Genomic DNA, 22277 nt, shown 5'->3' with positions numbered 1-22277 from the left:
CAGGCCTTGCCAAATCTTCCCAGGGAGGGGGGGCAAGATCACCGACCCCTCTGAGAACAACCAATTCTGATAATGTTTGATTCCAGGGAGTTGTACAGAAACACAAATCAAACTGTACTATCTTGCAAACTTTTTTTTTTTTTTAAGAGAAATAGCTGCAATACCTCTGCAACATTTGGGATTTTTAGCTATAGGAAATTCTCGTGTTTCCTACACTACCGTCTGTGCAGAAAGCACTGTACACCTGAATATGGATTCGTAGGAACAGAAGAAATTTAACATGCTGTGAAGACCCGCTACTACTGTGACAGCTGCCCCCACCCCGTGTCCTCACACACACACCCAAACACCACTTGGAATTCCACCTCTAGACCCCAGGGAAGGCGGGGGCACACTGGCCTAAATGAGTCTTTCAAAGTCCTCTGCCAGAATACTAAGCAACGAAAGAACATCCTCACATCTGACAGGGCAGTCAGGATGAACAGTGGCAAATGCTGATGTGTTAGCAACTGGCTCTGGTGACACGGGCAGCAAATTGCAGCGAACACTCGTGGTATGGCGCCAAAACGTCATAGTCTTTGTCCATCACTGAGACAATCACAAAATGGAGGCTGAACATTTCCTCCAGAACCCATCCTGCAAGTGCCCTCCTGCACCTGTGGGTGAAGCTCGCTGCTTTTCCAGCATGTACCTCTCCTAATGCTCTGCATAAAAGAGACGGTGCAGACAGGACCCGTCTTCCAGCATTGCACTCACTAGCTGGGGAAGCAAGAGGAACAAGAATCCCAGCTCAAATTCAGCAGAAGACATGGCATGCGAGATCTTGAAAGACCCCTTTTGTTTTTACAAACTTTCATCTGCCTGGAAGATTTTAACGCAGATGCTAAAGTACAGGAGCCACAAGCTCTGGTGAAGTCAAACATGCAAATGAATGACCCTTCCCAATATCGGTAAGGTGCCGTGGGAAGTGGGGAAAACAGTCCCCTATCTCACCCTCTCCACCAATCGATTACAGGCCTTCTGAAATCCTAGGCAGACAGCATTTTTGTTTTCTACCCACTAATTATGTTTCTGGAAGGCTGCACTCTTAGCAGTGTTTATAGGCACATAAACCTTCATTTGGAAACCATCTTTTAAAAATCAAGTGACTCGGGGACCAAATACTCTGAATTCCATCCAAGGGCTTCAGTCTTGAGTGTGGCCTGTGCCTCTGTCTGAAACTGGGCCTGCCAGTTTCTGAGGGGCCGGGACCTCCCCAAGACATCCCATGCCTGCAACGTCACAGAAGGCTTCCTGCTGTCCGAGGGGCAGGGTGGAGAGTACCCCTGCGACCTCAGAACCAGTTGACCCAGGACACCAACACTAGAAACCGAGCCACGCTTTTACGAGTTTGGCATTACATAGGGATTCCTTCCCTCTCCTGTCCTATTCTGTGTGTTTGGTGATGAGAAGACGGTGGTAGGGAGGACAGAAATGAAAAAGGAATTCTGAAGTTCGGCCTCATCCCTCTTTTAAAAACAGCTCAAGGAGCACCTCTGAGGCTGTCTTCTTTCTCCAGGGTGTCTGGGTCATTTCCCTCTCTTAGTCATCCAGGTAACTCAGCTCTCCCATGAAGGAGCCCCTGAGGGGAAGCCTCCCCACCTCAGATAGGGCAGGGATGTCTTCCCAAGGCCCTGGGTGGCTGCGATTCTCCCTGTAAGTCCACCCCAACACCACAGCCCTCCTGTTCTGCGCACTCTCAGCGAACAGAGGAAGTGCCCAGCTTCTCTGGGGGCAGCATTTCTGTCCTGCACTTATTAGTGATTGTACTTGGGGAACAGCACGCCTTAGCTCAGACAGCCTCACAGGAGAGCTGGCCAGAAGCCATATTTAGACGACTCCTCACACCCTTTTTGGGAACAAGGCAGAATAAATAAGTAATAAAAAAAGAAGCTAGATAAACGTCCTTTTCTGACACAGGAGCTAATAACACAAATGAAGTGCCCCTTCCTCCACGGTTATAGATCTTCAAATTAAAGATGGTTCCTGTACCCTGCACCGCCCTTCAGCCACTCTAATTAATCAATTCACAGCTTTCCATCGCTTTAGTTCCTCACGTTTTCAAGTCAGGCCACCTCCCTTCCCCCAATCTCTTTTTCATCATCTCTGTTTCCCTGGGAAGTGCTCCAAAGCACTTCCTGTTTCTTGATCGGGTGGCCACAGATTTTCTAGAAAGTTCTGTGGCTGGTGAGGAAAGAACATGGCTATCAGAGGAAAATGCAGAGCTCCTAGGCAGGCCAGCAGTGAAGGCGGCTCTACAGGCAAAATGGCCAAGTCACAGGTTTTTCAACTCAAAAGGGCAGTTACTGGAAGTCAGGTAGCTACAAGCGCTAAAGAGCTCAAGTGTTTCCACTTCTTGTTTGTTTGTTTTTAATGCTTCCGGCTGGGCACGGTGGCTCACACCTGTAATCCCAGCACTTTGGGAGGCCGAAGCGGGCGGATCACTTGAGGTCAGGAGTTCAAGACCAGCCTGGCCAACATGACGAAACCCCATCTCTGTAAAAATACGAAAATTAGCCGGGTGTGGTGGCATATGCCTATAATCCCAGCTACTCAGGAGGCTGAGACAGGAGAATCACTTGAACCCAGGAGACGGAAGTGGCAGTGAGCTGAGATCGCACCACTGCACTCCAGCCTGGGCGACAGAACGAGGATCCATCTAAAAAAAAAAAACTTCTAAAACTAACTTGGAGCAACATAGGGGGGGTGTTACCTGTCCATAATTCACCATCAGGTGAGAAGAGCGATGTTTATTCATCAGGCTGGATTTCAGGGCCACCTGTCCTGCCCGGGAAGCTCTTACTGGACCCGTGTCCGTGAACCGCTTTGGTTGCAATACTTCCCTCTGCACAATGGCAAGATTTCACTTCAGACTATGGCCTCCAGTACAGGATCTGAAGCCTTCCGATATCCTAAACCTCACCCAGCCCTCAGAGGCCCACCCTAGACAACTTTCTTTCCAGGCCCCCCTCCCTTCTTTTTTTAATAAAATTTTCATTTCCTTATTATTACTCCATGGTTCTCTCTTGGCCAGAAGTAGCCCTGAGCATGAGGCTTGCTCACTTTTAGAAATGGAACAATGTCAGAAAGTCTTTGAAGAGCCACTCAGAACATTTTTCCATTTGAAAACTCGCTAAATATTTTAAACACACGGCACGCAGTCTCGGACGGCTCATTTTTAAGTGCAGCAAAAGACCCCTGGTGAGCAGGCTGCTTCTGACTGGGGGCTGGCCCACTCCCCTTCCCGGGACCAGACGTTTCCTGGCTGTCACCCGCCTCCAGGAACTGAGGGCCACCTGCCCACAGGTAAGCTGGAGGCTGCACAGTGGAGAGGGGTGACAACTTTATGGTAGCGGCCCAGACAGGCTGCTGAGGTTCCCACTGATAGGTCAAGGCCTAGATTATTTAGAAGCGATTTACCCAGCAACATCAAACCTGGCCTACAGACCTAGAAACGTCAGCTACACTTTGCTCACTAAGTCACGCTTGGCGACTCAGACCCAAGGCCTCGTCTTCCCTTGCTTCTTTCCATCCTTCTTCCTTTCTCAGACATTTTTTGTATCCATTGACAGAAACCCACACTGGATCTTCTTTGCTCCACTGGCTCTAGACAGAGCCCCAGGATGTCTTTCTCAAGTGCAATACCCTGGGTCATGAGAACCCTGGACAACAGCAGTGCGTCCATACCCCTCTGCCTTGGTGTTCCCAGAAGGAGGAATTCAGTCAATTCATTTAACCTCTCTGAGGCTTGACTTCCTCATCAGTAGAATGGGAATAATATACCTGGCTCCGGAGAGGGCTGGGGAGACCGAATGAGCTCCTGTATGTGGGCACAGCCTATAAATCGCACATGGCTATGCAGGCGTCACGATGGGTTTTGCACGTTTTGTTTTTTTATTATCCATCCTTGTACCTGGCCATGGATGTTTCAGGGATGACGATGACTTTCAGTATAACTCCAGCAATAATGAAACCCTGGAGGACATTTAATGGAGCCTGCCTCATGCATTAGAGGTTCTAGGGAAGCAGAAACTTGCAAACATTGAGGAAACATCGTTTTTTATTATGATGCTCGGGAACCGACGTGCAGCTGGACTCCTGCAATGAAATGTGACTCTCCCTCTGCCATTAGGCTTTTTTATGAGCATTTAAATAATTGTTCCTCCTTATTAAGCTGGCTACTCTAATAATACCAATAAAGGTATCAGAGATGTTCAATAAAAAACACACCTTTAATTGAAATTATTATGCAATGAAAAGGCCATAATTGATAGGGGTCCTCCTAAGGCCAAGTGATACCAAAGGGAAGGGCATTCCTGCCTGGGTAAGATTTAGTGGCCCACTGCTGTTTGAGAAGGAGCAGCAAGGAGACACCCCCTCGACTCAAGCAGGGCCCAGGGTGATATCCTGAGGTTGGGGGGCTAAAGTAAGAACTGGGTCCTGGTTTCACAGGCCCCTCTACAGGTTGCAAAACATTTTACACTAGGCGTGGCATTTCCCATACATTAACTCACACCATCTTTGCTCACTGTGGCCTCAAGGGGGGCCAGGCGAAAATTGCATCCCAGCTGGCACGTGAGCAAACTGACGCTCAGAGAGGCAAAGTGGCACGGCCAGAAAGGGGCAGGCCACTCCCCTCCTCAGGCTTCCTGACACCTGAGCAGGGCTCCAGCCCCGCCTCGGCACACAGCACCACCTGAGGGATTTATCGTCCGGGCCTGTTTCACAATGAAAATAGCCACGAAGGAGGTTCTCCTAACACACTGTGAGTGTCCTCCCAGTGGAAGGCACTGATGATGCTTGGATGGAACCCGGTCAGGTCCACCACAGGTCTTGACCCTGGAGAGGAGAAGGGGAGACGTTTCACAGAGCGAGCGACACGTCACTGGGAACCTGGTGAGGCAGACACCAAAGTGGCTGAATCCAGGGATGGGAAGCCAGATCCCAGGGCCCCCTGTGGCAGCTCCCTTCCCCGCTCTGGACTTCAGGGTACCCAGTACCCAAGGAGATGGCTGGTTTCAGTCTGCCTCCAGAATCCGTCTGCTAAAGATGTCATCTCCACAGTTCCAAAATGATCATAATTATCAGTGTTATCCCTCAGATGTGTAGATTCCTCATTCATTTAAAAACTATCCTCTTTCATGATGTCAGAAAGGAGATGTCAATTGGGCACCTCAGGGGTCTATGTAAGTTTCGTGTCTATATCATTCCTGGGCACAGCCATCTGCAGAATTGATAACCATCCCTGCCTGTTCCAAATGCATTCCGTGAAACCTCAGCTCTCTCCAAGACAAAGGCGGAACTGGGGAAATAATACTCACAGTGGTAACAAGAAAGCTTTATAAAATCCTTACCACCTGCCAGGCCTGAGCTAAGCACACCAAGGACCTCACATGCTGCTCCAACAACCCCTGCAGTACCCAATGTCATGATGACCATTTTACAGATGAAGAAACTGAGGACGGGAAGAGATAGGGGAGCCACCTGGGGCTGCACAGCTGCCCACCGTAAAGCCTGTGCTCTTGTTATGCTGTTCTGATAAACGCTGGGTCAGAAGAGCAGCAGACACACTCTGGGCAGGGATGGGGCTAGCTACCTGGGCCTCAGTATTTTACCTTTCATTTCAGCCCACGTACTAACAAAAATGTCAAAATTTGTTGCTTTTGGCTAGAACTGCAGTAACTCCATGAAATCATGCTGATTATCTCATGGCAAAAATAATAGATGCCATTTAGAAGAGAAAAACCTTTCAAAGCAAGTGGCCCACTGAGGGGTGTAAGTGCTGATGGTAATAGCAGCGGTACTATGACCAATAAGACATGGTCTCCTCTGATGGTAATGTGCTGAGCCAGCCTCTAGCTAAGAAAGCCACTGCCCCCACACCAAGGCCTGTGGTAGACATTGCCAGTTCATCCCCGCACTCTCCCTCCAGGCCTTGGACTCCTCTTTAACCCCAGGCTCCAGGCAGTCATTGCCAAATAAAGCATGCCTGTACCTCTTTGCCGTCCCTGGATCTCAGTAGATGTAAATCCAGTAAATGTGGGATCAAAATAGATTGGGCTGAATAAGCTTGGTAGCACTGTGTGTTCTGCTGAGAACTTTGTCTACATCTGACTTTCATTAATTCACTGAACAAACAGGATCTGGGCCCCCTTCATCTGCTAGGTACTACGCTGGTAGCTAAGGGTGCAGCTCACACTCCAGGGGGAGACGGGGAACCCCCAGTAACCCACTCCATTATTTAATGCAAATTATGAGTGGTGCTAGGAGAAGTTCAGGGTGCTGGGAGAGAGAGAAGTCAAGGGCTTGACTCAACTTGGGGGTTCAGAACCCACATGATGCCAGACCTCCTACCCACATCACCTCATTTAGACCCCACCTAACTCTACACACAGTGACCATTGACCGAAGAAATAAGGGAAGCCCAGAGAACTTGGATAAGTTGCTCAAGAAGAAATTATTGGCCTTAGATTATTTATTTAAAATTCATCTTCTGAACTCCAAAGCTCCTTGAGGACAGGGACTGCGCTGGTCTTGTGGACTGCTTGGACACCAGTCTGCAACATGGTGACTAACGCAAAGTTGCACTTCAGGACTGCCAGCGGCCGAGACATCCGACAGACCGGGAGTCTTCTCAGCCTCCTGCCAGCATGAGCCATGTTCCTTCCAGACCCACTTCAAAGCCCAGACACTTCGGCCAAGTTGCTGGACATCGCAGGGCTTCAGGGTCCTCATCCATACAGTGAAAACAACACCTGGCTTCCTGGGTCGCTTGCTGTAGGATGAGGGCTCGTCGTGGTAAAATTCCCCAACTAGGGACCCACATGCAGTAGGCACTGGGTACATGGGAGGTGACAGAGACCGGAACTTGGGACTTTCTCTGCGTTTTCTCATGGTCAGAATTCCTGAAGTCCCACCAAGACAAGGACTAGACCTGGGAGGACACTCCAACTCCACAGTCCACATGCCGCCCTCCACACCGGGCCCCCTCCAGAGAGCAGGGTTTCGCTCAGCACTCTCAACAAAGGGCCTCTCTTCCCCGGCAGAGGATAAACCTAGCACTGCCCCCACCCCGAAGCCGGCTGCATCCCAACCACCAAAGCATGCCAGAATCCCAGGGGACCACACACAGAGCCAAGACAGTATGCCACCACCTCTGCTACCAGCCGCCCCAGAACCAGGGACAGATCTTCCCAAATCACAGAGCTGGTGGGGCCTCCCTGACACCCAGGATGATGTATCAGGCACCCCAGCCTTTGCGATCCAGTCCGACTTGCTGCCTGCCTTTTACACACACCCATGTGCTGCCCGCTCGCCCTCGGTGCCTCCCTTTGGGCAGCGCATTTTCACACCTCCATGCCCTTGCCGGTGCCATTCCTGCTTCCTGGAATACCTGCCGTTTATTCTCTCCCCATAAAATATCTTTTCAGATCCAGCCCAAGTCTAATCCCCTCAGCATTCCACAGCATTGTATTTAGATCTGCTTCATACTGATCGCCATACTGAACTGTCATCTTTTGTCTTTGACCTTGGTGTGTTCAACATGGCTACAGCTCGCACGTGCCAATGTTGGCCTTTTGCTCGTAGGTGGATGCTCACAGCCACCTTGGAAAGTGGGTTTTAACCCAGGTTCTCTAGAGAAAAGAAACTAAGTCTCATCACAGTTGAGTGAGGGGCCCTAGGTCACGGGGCTGGTAAGTGGCAGAGTCAAGATGCACATCCAGGTCCATCTGACCCCAGAGCCTGTGCTGGGTCCAGACTCACAACTGGCTGCCTCTCACACAGGGATGGCAAACCCTGCAGTGACCAGCCCTGGGAAGGAGCCTGAACCAGCCCTGTCCAGTCATTCGCCTGCACCCGGGATTGCCAGCAAGCCAGCCCGCGAGGCCAAGCTGAAGGCCTTCGAGGGCAGGAAATGGCCCAGAAGAAAGAGGCTGCACACAGCGAGAAAACCTCACTCATCCCATAGTGTTGGGTGACCGTCCACTTACCCTCATGGGACCCCTGCAGCAGAGGTGAGCTGTGCAGCTTCATCTGCCTGGACTTAATTCAGGCTTTGAGAAAAATCCTAGGAAGCTGGGCCTACACCCCTCAAACAAAGAGCCCCAGCATTCCCCCTGACAGCCAGATTTGCACAAAAACGCCAGTGAGTCTTGCTTTCCTCCCTCAGGGTCATAGGTGGGGGTCAGGGAGTGGGAGTGGGTTAAACTGCAGACACAGAGAATTGTCAGACAAAGCAGAAACCTCAAGTGACTTTTGAGCACCTGGGGAGGAGGCAGGCAGCAAAACTACATGATGAGGACGGGCGTGGTGGCTGACGCCTGCAATCCCAACACTTTAGTAGGCCAAGGCGGGCTGATCACCTGAGGTCAGGAGTTGGAGACCAGCCTGGCCAACATGGTGAAATCCCATCTCTCCTAAAAATACAAAAATTAGCTGGGCATGGTGGCACGCACCTATAATCCCAGCTACTCAGGAGGCTGAGGCAGGAGAATTGCTTGAACCCAGAAGGCGGAGGTTGCAGTGAGCTGAGATCACACCACTGCACTCCAGCCTGGGTAACAAAGTGAGACTCTGCCTTAAAAAAAAACAAAAAAACTATATGACAAGTAATGTTCAAGCCGGACACAGAAAACTGGACGTGCCCAGGCCAAGGAGGGAAAGGTCCGCAAGGTAGGGAGCTGTGTGAGCACACTCAAGGTGCAGGGCGCTGGGCCACGCGACGGAGAAAGCAGCTCTGTTTGCCGTGGAATGAGGCAGGTCGGGGGAAATGGGAAATGCAACCAGAGAGGCAAATATATATCCAAAAGCGTTCCACAAAAGGGGTCTCCATCCAGTGCAGGCCTGGCTCATTCCACAGGGCTGTCCTCATTCCCGCACACTCATCCTTCTGACCCAGGCTAAGTGTTAGGTGTGCAGAAGACAGCCTGCTCCCGAGGGGCTTTCCCTGGGAAGCCCTGGAAGAGTATCAGAATGACCCAAGACCTCACCGCATCTGGCAACCCAGAAATGGTATCGTTACAGCAAGAAATGAGAGCACGGCTTCACCATCAACTTCTCAACAACATCTATTCACTTGTTTCTTCCTCCCTTCCTTCACAGATGCAGGATGTGTCCACTCTGTGCCAGGTCCTATGCCAAGAGGAGGGACACACAAAGAAATGAAGGTCTGTCCTCATGGAGCCCAAAGTCTAGAGCAAGAGGCCAATGACTCCAGGAACATCTAGGCAGGGTTCAGGCCACTCAGTCACTAGTAAAGGGTGTGCCAAGCAGTGTGGAACCCAGAGGAGGGAGAGGCTGACATCCTGGGGGGACCAGGAAAGACTCTCCGAGGAAGAGACCCTGGTGTTCATTCAGAAGAGATAATAAGAGTGCATCATGCATGGTGGCTCACGCCTGTAATCCCAGCACTTTGGGAGGCCGAGGCAGGCGGATCACCTGAGGTCAAGAGTTCGAGACCAGCCTGGCCAACACGGTGAAACCTCATCTCTACTAAAAATACAAAAATTAGCCAGGCATGGTGGTAGGTGCCTGTAGTCCCAGCTACTCGGGAGGCTGAGGCAGGAGAATTGTTTGAACCTGGGAGGCGGAGGTTGCAGTGAGCCGAGGTTGCACCATTGCACTACAGCCTGGGTGACGGAACAAGACTCCGTCTCAAAAAAAGGCGCATCATGCAGAGAAGGGAGGGAAAGGGCATGCCTGGCAGAGGTACTGCATGCCCAATGGCGGAGGTGGGACTCCAGACTCAAAGAAAGGAAGAACTGAAGGTGAAATTGAAAAGGGGGAGGTTCTGAAAACACGCAAGAAACTTAGCTGGATATAGAGCAAATTCCATTGCTGTAAATCCCATCATAGTGAAAACTTTCCTATTTTGTCCATGAAAAATTTCAAGCCCACACTCAAGGCCTACTCAAGTCAATAACTGTTCAGTATAAGGGAAAATCTCAATATAACAAAAGGATGCAGGTGAACCCTTCAGAGGACCACCCTTCCCAAGCTGCGAAACCATAAGGTAAAAAGAAATGAAACTTAAAATCCCGTCTATGAAGATCACTAGCAAGGAAGGTGGCTTCTATGTTACCCTCTCTGGCAGGAGTTCAATGATTCCAGCAAGCCTCACATCTGAATACCCTAGGCCTGTGAATCCACCTTCAGAAACAAGACAGTCCAGGCTGTCAGTGGAACAGGGAAGTATTAAAACTGAACTATGGCTGCAGGCACCACGCACCCAAGATTTCCCAAAACAGTCTCAGTTTCAACCGTTCAATTCTTTGGTTAGCCCAGGTGTGCAGTTTCAGGCTCAAGAAACAGCCACCCAACCCCAAAATAAAGCAACATTGCCAGCTACATAGGGTATCACGGCACAGGGTGAAAACAGTGGTGTTTGTCAGTAAGATGGAAGAGCCAGGGCAGGACGCACAGAGCAATTTTCCATGCGGCAAGTCATCTGCAGCATTCCTGAAAAACTACAGCACATTCCTAGAGGTTGTCTTTAGAGGTCCCCCCTTCGGATAAGGCACCGAAATCCACTGGAAATAATAAAGAATGCATTGTCAGAGTCCCTTGAAATCTGCTTTCTGTGAACTTCCCCGAAAAGGGCCTACGCTGTTCCGGTGGGTTTTGGTGGGCCGATAGCTGAGCTCCCTTTGATGGTGACGTTCCCCCACGCCGCCCAACATGAGAGTTTTCTGAAAGGATTCTAGAACTCTGGGGACAGGAATTTTGCAGAGAATGTGAAAGAGAAGCACAGAGCAAACCACCCTTATCATTTAATGGACAAATAAAGAGGGAATTAGGAGATAAACAGGCAAAAAAAAAGCCAGGAGTCAGCGGCAGGTGTGTGAGCGGGGACCAGCGTGTAGCTGTTTCTCACTCACACATGGGATCTCAGTCTCCCCAGAAGCACCCCATGCGGGCCTTCCTCCTCCTCCTCCTCCTCCTCCTCCTGGAGACAGGAAGTCTCCCCTCTCCATAATTCACCACTTCCTTCACCAGGCAAGCCTCCATCTTTCCTTTCCTTAAATCCACAAAAAATCTCGACATTCCACCCCAAGAAGTATGGCAGAGCAGTAAATCTCATTTTAATGGAGTGTACGTTTAGCTCCAAGGAGATAATTGACGTTATGGAGAGCCTCGACACCGAGTTATATAGGTTAGCTAATGCAGAAGGGACTCATTACCGACACACTACAAACAAGTAGTAATATATGTATATTGTTCTGAGTGGCGTTAGAGCAAAAGTGTTCCGGTCCGCGGGGATTGAGAAAGCACAAGAAAACAGCAGATATGCACTTGTAAATTTGTCTCATTTGTCTCTGAAGTTAAAGGTTATTCCCTTGTTCTGAATTTGTAATAAAAACATGCTAGCCCAGGGTTTGTGGAGAATGTTTGAATATTTAAATTGTGTATAATGATAGGCAATTATAGGGTAAAAAACTGGACCTTATGAATGGGGGGAATGCTGTTTGGATCACCGAGTGTTTTCTTTTATCTTTAATGCATTTTGCAAGTAATTTCCCCCCAGTGGGGTTCAGAGACCGTTACCCAGTCCCGCAACCACTAACCAGTAACTAACCAAGCTTGGGTTTGCCTGGGTGGATGGGCTCTTTTCCTTCTTTTTTCTTTTCCTTTCTTTTGTTAGTTTTGTTTCCTTCGATATGCAGAATACATCTCTCCAACCAAGGGCTGGCCTGGGGCTGGGGTTGGGGCTGGGGCTGAAACCGTGGCCTCTCTGTCCCCAGCAGGTCCGTCCGTCTTTCTGGGGAAGGACGAGGCTGGCCATAGGGAGAGGTCTGAGGGGCCGGGTGTGAATTTCCTCTGCCCCCCGACAGTGGGCTCCCTTCTCCCCAACCCTCTCCCAGGAGGAGGGCCAGGGGCTGGTGGGGAGCCCCAGCTGTGCCACCAGCTTGGGGCGGGGGGTGGCGCTGCGGCTTCCGCGGCTGGAACCCAGGTGCCCGCCTGGCCGAGTCCGCTGTCGGCCCAGGTTAACCAACTGCAGTGCTAGAGTAACTCCAGCCAGCTTGTCACCGAGCACAAAAGTCATCAGCCAGTGAATGTTCTTTTCTGCACCACAATTAAGACGAATCAATACGACGTGCCACAAATGGTATTTTACTCTCAATAAGAACTCGAGCTGAGTTTATTCAGAATATTTTAGCGCTTCCCCGGGGGATTTTGGGCCGACGCAGATGGCAAATAAAGTACTCAGCCTAAGGCTACAGCACATTATGGTAATTCTAATGTCAGATGTACTTTAATATACAGCTCTATTTAATCACCCCATTATTTCACATTTCCATATGAAAAACCTGCGGCACTTCTGCGGCGCTTTGCCTCTGCCACAGTGCCAAGCTTCCTCCAGCCGCTGCTGGCTGCCGGGACGTGGTCATCTCGCCAGGCACAGCCTGACAGTGCCGAAGTTTCCCGGTGCCCGGATGCGCAGCCGAGCTGCCTGGTGCCACTAGAACATCAGAGGACTCTAAGATGCACCGAACGCCACCATGGGAGGTTATGGAAGAGAAAAGCTGCACGCGCACTACATGCACACACACATGCAAGTTCACAAGAAAATGCAGGGGGATGTGTGTGTCCACATGGGCACGCACGCACACCCACACACACACATAGTGTGCAGGAGAGAAACTGTCAACAAGGAGTTACACCCACACTCCTAACACGGCCCTCTCCAGACACCAACATCCCAGCACGGCGGCTACTGGGTCAGCAACTAGATCCAATCACAATGCTGGCTCCAGCCTGTGGCCCCCAGCAGCTGTGCCCATTGGTTCTCCCAGGACTGCCCCCCACCCCGTGAGGGCAGGATAAAGGCATCATCCACACCAAGGGGCAGAAGGAGGCCAAGCTGATGACAAAGCCAGAGGGGAGTGCACGAGGTAGAGTAGGGGATGAGAAGGGCTGGGAAACTGCTGCCCACACTGTGTGGGAGCACCTGGAGCAAGGAGGCCCCCCCAGATGACCCTTATCGGGGACTATGGGCACTAGGGAATGTGAAGCCTAGAGGTCCAGACCCAAGGGAGGTGGAGTTCTGTGAATTCCAAGTGGCAGGAGCACCTCAAGGCCAGCTGGGCTGGCTGGGCTGGACGGCAGAAGCAGGGGTATGGGCCGAGCCCAGGAAAGCACTCTCAAGGCACTCCAAGGAAGCCCAGCACAGCACCTGCCGACAATCCAATTCTAGATTTCCCGAAGACAGGTTTTGCTGACGGATGCAATGACACCTGGCACCTGACCCTACTGGGTGTCCCAATAATGAGCCAACATTTAAAGCCACATAACATGATTCATGGCAACAGTTACAGCATATGTCTTTAAAACAAGGCACTTGGGCCAGGCGCGGTGGCTCACGCCTGTAATCCCAGCACTTTGGGAGACCGAAGCGGGCGGATCACGAGGTCAGGAGATCAAGACCATCCTGGCTAATACAGTGAAACCCCGTGTCTACTAAAAACACAAAAAAACTAGCCGGGCATGGTGGCATGTGCCTGTAGTCCTCAGCTACCTGGGAGGCTGAGGCAGGAGAATCGCTTGAACCTGGGAAGTGGAGGTTGCAGTGAGCCGAGATGGCACCATTGCACTCCAGCCTGGGCGACAGAGCAAGACTTTGTCTCAAATAAAAATAAATAAATAAATAAATAAATAAATAAATAAATAAATAAATAATTTTTTTTAAAAAGGCACTTGCCTGTGCCTGTGTTTTGTTTTGTTTTTTTAGTGAAGTCCCATTCCTAACAATGGGGAAAAAAATCTCTAAGGGAAGGAGGGAAGAGGAAGGAAAGGAGGGAGGAAGGGCAGTAAAACTGAGAAAGTTCCAACACACGCTGCCAAAACCACTGGAAAATTTCTCAAAAGCATCCATTCACCAATAAGGCTATCAGTAAGCTAATTCTAGAAAGAAGAGTTGTTCTAAAGCTCGGCATGGGAAATCTTTCAGAGAAAAGCTGCTCGACTGTTTGAAGGTACAGACGTCTGACCTACCTGGCCATTCCAACTCCTACAGGTGCAACTGTGACAGACAGCTCACCACCTCCACTCCCACTGCCCGCTTCGGCCACACGGGGGGTCACCCTCAAATTAGGGTCATCCTGTTACTTCTTTTTAAAATATGCTTTGGGGGTAAAATCTAACAATGGGAATTCAGTCCCAATTTTCAAGGCCTTTGATTCCATTCTTTTATTATTGGTTATTCTTGAACCTCAAAATAGATATTAATATTCCCCCAGGCCTTTTCCAGGTTGTTGTCAGTTAGAAAAAAAACAGCTTAGAATAGTGGTTCTCAACTGAGGGCTGTTTTGGCCCTCTAGGAAACCTGCAGCAATATTTGGAGATATTTGTGATTGTCAAGACTGAAGGGGCTTGGGCTTGGGGTGCTACTGGCATCTAGTGGGGAGAGGCCAGGGATGCCACTGCACATCTACGATGCACAGGACATCTCCCCAACAAAGGATGAGCCAGTCCACATAGCAACTGTCCCAAAAGTGGGCAGCCCTGGGCCACACCCGTCAACTTAAACACTGGCTTCCTTGTGGGGACTGCCCCTAAATCTAAAAAAAAATAGACTGAAAGAGAAAGTGGGGAGTCAGGAAGAGAGTGGGAAAGGGAGAAAGAGGTGGAGAGAATTGAAAAGACAGAGAGAAGAGGAGGGGCCCACACCATCTACTTCTGGCAATAAAGAAACTGTGGAATCCCAGTCAATTTCATCATTGTAGAAATCATTTGAATTCCAGAGTTGCCTGGAGCTGAGAATCCGGGGCTCCTAGGGAGCTCCGCGCCTTGTGAAGGGGGAAGGCAGCCTGAAATGGCAGAGGGGGCAGGGGGACTGCATTTGTCAGCACCCCCCGCCCGCAGCCCTCCACCAAAAAAAAAAAAAAAAAAAATGCTCCGAGTGACTTCCCTCCAGAGCTGGGCTTGGCCACTAAGGCAGGGATGTCAGGGGCTGCCCTAGATTTGGCGGCTCAGCTGTGAGCCCTGCAACAGCGGCTGCAGGAGATGAAAAACAAATATACTTCCTGAAGTCAAAGAGATAAAAATACAATTTCTGCTGCGTATGCCACTCTTTCACGCAGCATCAACACTTATGTGGGGTGATGGGGGGAGGAGGATGACCACGCAAGCTTAAGTGATTTTTTTTAAAAAACACGATCCAGAGAGATTACATAAAAAGTACAATTAAGGGACGCTCAGAATCCCGAGGCCTTCAAGAACGTGCTGCCTCCGGAATATTTTTAGAACAATCACTGGAGTGATTCTTCTTAGTTGTAGAAACACTCCAAATCAGAAAGTCAATTTTTCCTCTATTTGCAGAAGTGAGCTGGCTCCACTGGACGGAATGCGTGTGTTTTGCTTGGCGGCTGTTCATAATACTGTCTTGGCAGCGTTTCCTTGGAGCGCACACGGTGAACCTGGCTCTCGCATACAGTAGCACTTTCATTTTAAGCGCCCCAGCCACGCTTCCCTAATAACAGCCTGGGAACTGCAAAACCCCTGTAAGCCCAGCCCTTTAAATGGGGAACAGAGCAGGGCTTTGGGGGCCCCGCTCGCCACAATAGGGACCGTAAACTGGGGCTGGTGCTTTCAGTCAAGAAACGTGGCTCTCCTTAGAAGGTGGAAAATAAAACAATGCCGGCACGTTCTGGGGACCACAGCGCGCTACCTTTCCCCTCGTCCTGGCCACACACACACACAGGCCCAGCCCCGCTGCCTCCTCTACCCTGCTGCTGTCCTGCCAGGTACCAGGTGTACCGGACTGGCTGAAGTTTGGATGGGAAGGGACATGGCAACTTGAGAACCACACTGGGGCTGGGGCTGTGGGCCAGAAAGATCTAATGCTCCTGCTTCCTAGCCTTGGCTGAACACGAATGAGTGAGCTCAACTCTGAGCTCCAAGTTCCTTATCCATAAATGCGAATGACACCTGTATTGAGGATGGTGGGGAGATTCCAGAGCGTGCAAGGAAGAGTCCTGCCTCTGGTCAGTGCTCAATAGAGGATGCTATTTAATGATCAAAATGTAAATAAGTGAATGAATGAATGAATGAATGAGTGAATGAGTGAGTGGATAAAAGTGAATGAATGAATAAGTAAATTAGTGAATAAGTGAATAACTAAGTGAATGAATGAATGAGTGAATAAATGAGTACAAGACAGCAAGATGGGTCTAAGAGGGGCTAAGATGAGATGGGACCGCTCATGAACCCCCAAACCCCTCTCTGTCACTCATCAGCCACCGTGGTCAGCCATTGCCACCAAGTAGTCATCATTCAAAAGGGGCCTTCCAGGTACAATTTCAGCTCCTCCCTGGCATCAAGAAACGTAGTGATTTTGGCCTCTTAGAACTGGCTCATCACCACTGTCTCTGTTCACACACTCCTCTTTCTTTCTCTCTATGTTGTTTACAAAGGTTTCATTATGTTTTCAACTAATCAGAAAGGCCCCGCTAATACACAATTAACATGTGATTATAAAAAAAAATTAAAATAGCTTCCAGAAGAAGGAAATGTAATTAAGTAGAGAATGCTTTTCAATAAGTGCTTGCTTTAACCCATTGTCAGAACACGGTCTACGTTCGTCCACAATGCCTAGAACAGATGCCAAGGGCAGAATGTTAAAAGGAAGTTTAAAAAAAAAAAGGGACACTATTTTCTGGGGGAATAATAGCCATCAACTTGGCACCACATGCCGGGGAACTCAGATTCCGGCTGCAGAGGAGAGACCTTCCCCCCCAATCCTCTTACCTCTCTTTTCTGGAAAAAAAAAAAAAAAGTTTCCCTTCTAAAAAAATGAAATAACCGATTAAAGCCAAATCTAAGACAATAAGAATACATGTAACTAAATAGAGACACCAACAGCCAAACGCACACACTAACAAGCTCCACTGCCAACAGACGTTCTGGTCCAGACCATGAAGCAGGTTTGATAGCATCCCTTTTCAATCAAGTCTGTGATCGTTTTGTTTCAAATCATTTCTGGCCAAATTTCAGAAGGGATCTGTCTTTTAAAAACCTCAAATCTAAAATGCATTTGTAGACTCCTGTTTGAGAAGCAGGCTGACCAATCTGGAGCATTTTGTTCTTTTTCCCCCTTCTCTGCAGCCATCGCAAAGCAGTGCTCCAGCCAATGAGATCCAGCCATTTTATTGGCCCCGATGCTTGTCAATGTGAACGGGGGCACTGGGGTTTTCAATGGTTTCTGCCAGCCAATATGGCCCCAAAGCAAATGGCAAATTCAATGATTTTCCAAGGAATGGGAATGTGGGAAACGTGCATGACCCTGCACACGAAATCTCCCAAACATGATGGAGAAGACAAAATATCAGGAAGCTCAGGGCAGGTGACAGGGCGACCACCTGGACACCTGTCCTCCCTCCTCACAGCCCCAGCACAGAGCAAGTGCTGCTGGCCCCAGACTGTCCCCCAACAGCAGAAGTCACAATCAGCAAACCGCCAAAGCCTTCCCCGGACTGCACTGGCTTACAGAACACACCCAGGTCTGCTAAGATGGGCCCGCCAAGGAGCCAGTGCTCCTGCACAACATCCCTAGGGGGTGGCAGGGCCAGGAAGAGGCCTGTAGGCACGGCCAGGGCTCTGTCCTTCTCAGCTTCTGCCCTGTGGGCCACTCAGAACCCCATCCAGTGTTGCCCGTGCACCTTGAGCAAAGGACTGAACACTATGGGGTTCTATTCCCAACCAGCCGCGACTCGGCAGTTATTAAGCTGGGCAACCCTGGGGAAAGTGCTTAACTTCTCTGAATCTGTCCTTCGGTGTGAAATGCCTTGTCTGCAAAATGGCCCCCAGAGGAAGCTAACATTTTCCCTGTCACTCGGCGGGAGAGAAAGGTGAGATTCAACCAGGTTGCGTGGCTGGTCCTACAGGAAGTGAAGGAGCTGGGACCCAGGCTTGGATGACTTGGCTTAAAAGCAGTCTCAACCGTGGAGCAGACGGCCTTCGATAATAACAACCCCCGAGGATGCAGACAGGCCTGAACCGCGGGCACCCGACCAGTAGGACCTTGGTCAGTCCTTTACCGCGATCCCACCTTACCTCAGCTCCTAAGTGCAGAAGCCAAGGCTCAGGAAAAAAGTGCGTCTACCCAAGGCCATCCAGGCAACAAGGCAGGTCCAGCCAGCCTGCCCTTGCTCCTTCCACCAATAAGTCACCTTAGCACAGAGCCATCTCCCCCAGGTGCACAGATGGGAAAATGAAGGCTGCCCAGCATGCAGAAAGGGCTTCCTGAGGTTGCACAACCCAAGGATGAGGCTGGCGCAGGAACTCGAGCCTTCAGACTCCTCTTCTGCCCAGATGATCAGGGGACTGAAAAGTACCTAAAGCAAGCCGAGATGCGTTCTCAGGAAATATGCGGAGCGAACCACCTGGCTTCCTGACCTGTACTTTCAAGCCCCACTGTCAAATCCACCACAGACACCAACACAGTGGTCCACTCTGACCCAGGGCTCCTCTGGAAGAAAAGGAAGAGAAGCTTCCCAGGGCTCTCCAGTATTCCCCACACCTCCTCTGTGGGGCTCCCCCAGCACCTCCATTTCGCAGGTGAGACCAGAATGTTGAAGGCGAATGGTACACCCAGCATTCTATCCTTGCCCACCCCACCACACACCACAGTCCCCCGAGCTAGGATACTGCACTGGGCTTTGCACCCCCAAAACAATGGCTGGCCCTTGTTGAGCACTTGCTGAGTGCCTCAGTGTATCTTCATGAACCCCCACAAGGCTTGTATGCCTTGGATTCCACATGGAGGATCCAAGCTCAGAGCGGTAAAGCAACCCACCCGAGGACACACAGCTTACATCCATCCCAGGGCCTGCAGCATGGGAAGCGCTTAAAATAAAGCATAAGTAAGTTACCTTGAGCTAGCACCCCACCCCCTAGGATGACAGGCCCCTACAGAGTGGGAGCCTCGTCCCAGTCATTCCTGTCACCCTTCACCACCCAACACCATCTGACACATAGTAGGTGCTCAGCCAACACCTGCTGGACTGAACTGACACAGCCCTTCTGCCTGCTGCCCAGAAGAGCCCTTAAAATTCTGCAGTCTGCACCCGCCCCTCGCGTCCGTGTGGCACAGGGAGAACTGACATTTCTTCCTAGATAAATATCTGGAAAGAAGTCGGGAAACAATTAAAACTAGAAGCTAATAAATGATGAAGAAGCCCATGAGCCAAGTCCTGGCCCACTTCCCAGTCTTCATTCATGCATCAAAAAAACCCCAGCGGTCCGAGGCTTCGAGAGGGCAGCTGGGTGGTGGGGCTGTCCGGCATAATATAAATGGGAATTAGATAGGATCGAAGGTGCTCGTTGCATTCCCAACAGCAAACACCATCTCCCAATGCTGCCCCCCAGCCCACATCTCCCCAACCAAGCCCTCTTCTCGGGGAACACATGACAGATGATCTCGTAACCAGGCAACCAGGGGAGGAAAGGTTCCAAAGTTCCTCCACAGGAGGGAGGACAGCAGTGTTCTGATCATAGTGGCGACTGGGGTGCAGCACCGTGATACCTTCCGTGGACCTGAAAAAAACAGGGGCTGGGGGTGCACTAGCCACTCCTCCAACGTGAGGACCTCAATGTCCTGGCATCCTCCCCTTCCCCTCCCGAGCCAGGCCAGCCAGCTCATCTTTCAGGGAGATAGCTCCGTGTTCCCAACTATCCTGGTCAAAGCTGTTCCCAGTGGGTTGAAAACCTAAGGTCCTAGACCACAGCAGCTTTCACTCTGCAGCGGCTCATGTGCCCTGACCATTCCCTGTCTGCAGCCGTCTTGACAGATGCCCCCCAAGATTCCCAGGAGCTGAAGCCTCAGCAGTTCCACCGGTGAGCTGCACACTGGATAGATGTTTGCCCACCATCAGAGAGGATACCTGTGTCCACAAGAGAGGGGACCTCGCAGACGGAACAGGAGCTCTGTGTGCAGTGAGTGTGCAAACCCACCCGCTCAGAAAATCCAAATGCTTGCCAAGGCCGTGCGATACAACTCGAACACCGAGCTCTTTCACGTGAGCACCTCATGAGCCAGGCATTTTCTCAGCCAAGGCTGCACGGGATCCTCACCAGTTGGGATTATCACATGGTGATGCTGAGGCTCAGGGCTGGAAGGAGGAAAGGGAACATTTACCAAGAACGTTCCATGTTCCGGTTCCTTCCATGTTCGGAACCTGGCCTGAAGGTTTCACATGCATAATTCCAGGGAGTTTATTCTCAGACCTGGAAGCATACCCATTTTATTACAGGTGAAGGAACTGAGGCCCAACACCAGACCAGAAGCCAAATGCATGCCTTTCCACCTCCCCAGCCTGCACCCTTATCAGGCTACACGACATCCCTTTGCTAACATCGTCTGATTTTAGGGCACTGTCTAGGGATACAGTTGGTGGCAGTGGGTCAGAAGCAATGAGCAGATGAGTGAGAAGAGGATCCCAGGGCAGAAGGGGACACCTACAGGGACCCAGTGTGTGCCAGGCACCGCTCTAGGGCCTAAAGACACCCCCGGCCCCTCTCTTGCCAGTCAGCTGAAGTCAGTATGCAAAGCAGGGTCTCCCACTCTGGATTCAGGGCAGAGCTGTCATTTTCTTTCTTTCTTTCCAATATCCATAGTACCCTTAATAAAGAAAATGAGTGAAGTTGGAAAATTGAAGATTGGAAAGAGAATTTTTTTTTTTCACGAGGCAAGCCTCTCATTCATTCCTTTGGGTGTCAGAGGGTGGTGAGGGGTGCTCCAGGGAGGAAATGAAGCCCTTGCTGTGGGGAGGAGGATTCGCCTCATATCTAATAAGGTTCTTCTGACAACGCCAAGATACACACCCCGCACGCACTCTTCCTTGCTGCGTGAATGGAATATGATTATTTCTAACATCTCTATCTGAAAGGAAATGACCACAGCCAGAAACGAAGCAGACAGACGGCTGGAGTGGAGACTCAGAGACGGAGGCCATCAACTGGACAGCTGGGCGCGAGGGAGACATCCTCACCAAGTGTCCCCCTTTCTGGGTCATGCACCCCCAGCCCCAGAAGAGGAGAGCAGACTCTGCTGTGCAGGCCCCTGACTTCCAATTTGAAGCTGCAAGCCAGGTATGGGAATCAGAGCAATAAAGAGACGATGCCTCCCAAATGCACAGGACGCGGGCTGTGTCGGGAAGCTATCCATCACAGCTGGCTGACACGCGTGGGTTTAGTGTGTATCCCCCTGATCCATCGAAGGGCTGGATGGTTTTCTGGGAAGTGGGAAGGAGGAGCTAATGAAACCACAAGGTTGGCAGAGGCTGCCGATGCAGGGTGCCCAGCTAGAAACTTTTCTATCCACTGAGAAAAAGTGGCTACAACTTTTGAGATCAATGTCACTGCACTGTCTGATTTTCAAGGAAACTTTTCTTCTTGTAGAAACTTTACAGGTACAGACAAGGATATGGAAGGAAATATAATCCACCAAAATAACTTCTCTTAAAATGTCAATGTTTCCTTTCGGTCCCTTTCCTGTGGATGCAGATAGACAAGAAAACACAGACATCGAACGGCTGAGCTCCTGCTGTATACAGTTCAAACAGCTGAGCTCCTGCTGTATACAGTTCAAACAGCTGAGCTCCTGCTGTATACAGTTTTGATTTGTGCTCGACGTTTTCCCACATGGCTAGAAGTGCCCTGACATCATTACTTTCAATTGCTGGGTAATGTTCCATCCTATGGCTGGGGCATGTTTATTTCACCACTCTCTTTTCCATGATTATAGGGACGCTGCAGGTGTGTGCGTATGAGCCTATGTGTGTCCCTGGTTAGTCTTCAGGCTGTGGTCCTGGAAGTAGAATTCCTGGATCGAACGGTATGAAAGGTCTCGCGACACGTTTTCAGCCATACCCCCAGCCTTCCAAACAGAGTGCACCTTCCTAAATGCACTGCTTTACACTCACCAGAACAGCCCCATCTGGGCTAATCCTAAGACACGAGAATACCTGTTCCGCCCCTCCCCCGGTCAGCACAGCAAAAAACTTTCCACTTAATCAATAGTTTTAGAAAATTCTTCGGTGACTGGGGCTGGCAGGCTTCCAACTCTCTGCGTTCCTCCCAGGCTGACTAGGTCAGCCGTCCCCAAGTGCACCCCAGCCCCGTGACACACCACAGCGCCTCGCTCAGACTCCCCAGACACCACTTGCTCACCGCTGAGGGACGCTTTGCGCGGGGCCATTGTCCACAAACAATCATTTTTTAAAAAACAAACAGAAAGGAAG

The 22277-nt window shown here is 50.4% G+C and overlaps 1 protein-coding gene across 3 annotated transcripts in view; it reads right to left on the bottom strand.

The window, feature by feature from the left end:
• Positions 1-22277, bottom strand: part of BCL11B (BCL11 transcription factor B) — a 104138-nt gene that overhangs the window by 7520 nt on the left and 74341 nt on the right. The gene's annotated exons all lie outside the window — the stretch shown is intronic.

Source organism: Hylobates moloch, unplaced genomic scaffold (assembly GCF_009828535.3).
Source record: "Hylobates moloch isolate HMO894 unplaced genomic scaffold, HMol_V3 SCAFFOLD_16, whole genome shotgun sequence".
In the NCBI taxonomy this organism is placed as follows: Eukaryota; Metazoa; Chordata; class Mammalia; order Primates; family Hylobatidae; genus Hylobates; species Hylobates moloch.
The sequence above is the reverse complement of the archived record's forward strand: the minus strand, read 5'-3'. Positions and strand labels throughout refer to the sequence as shown.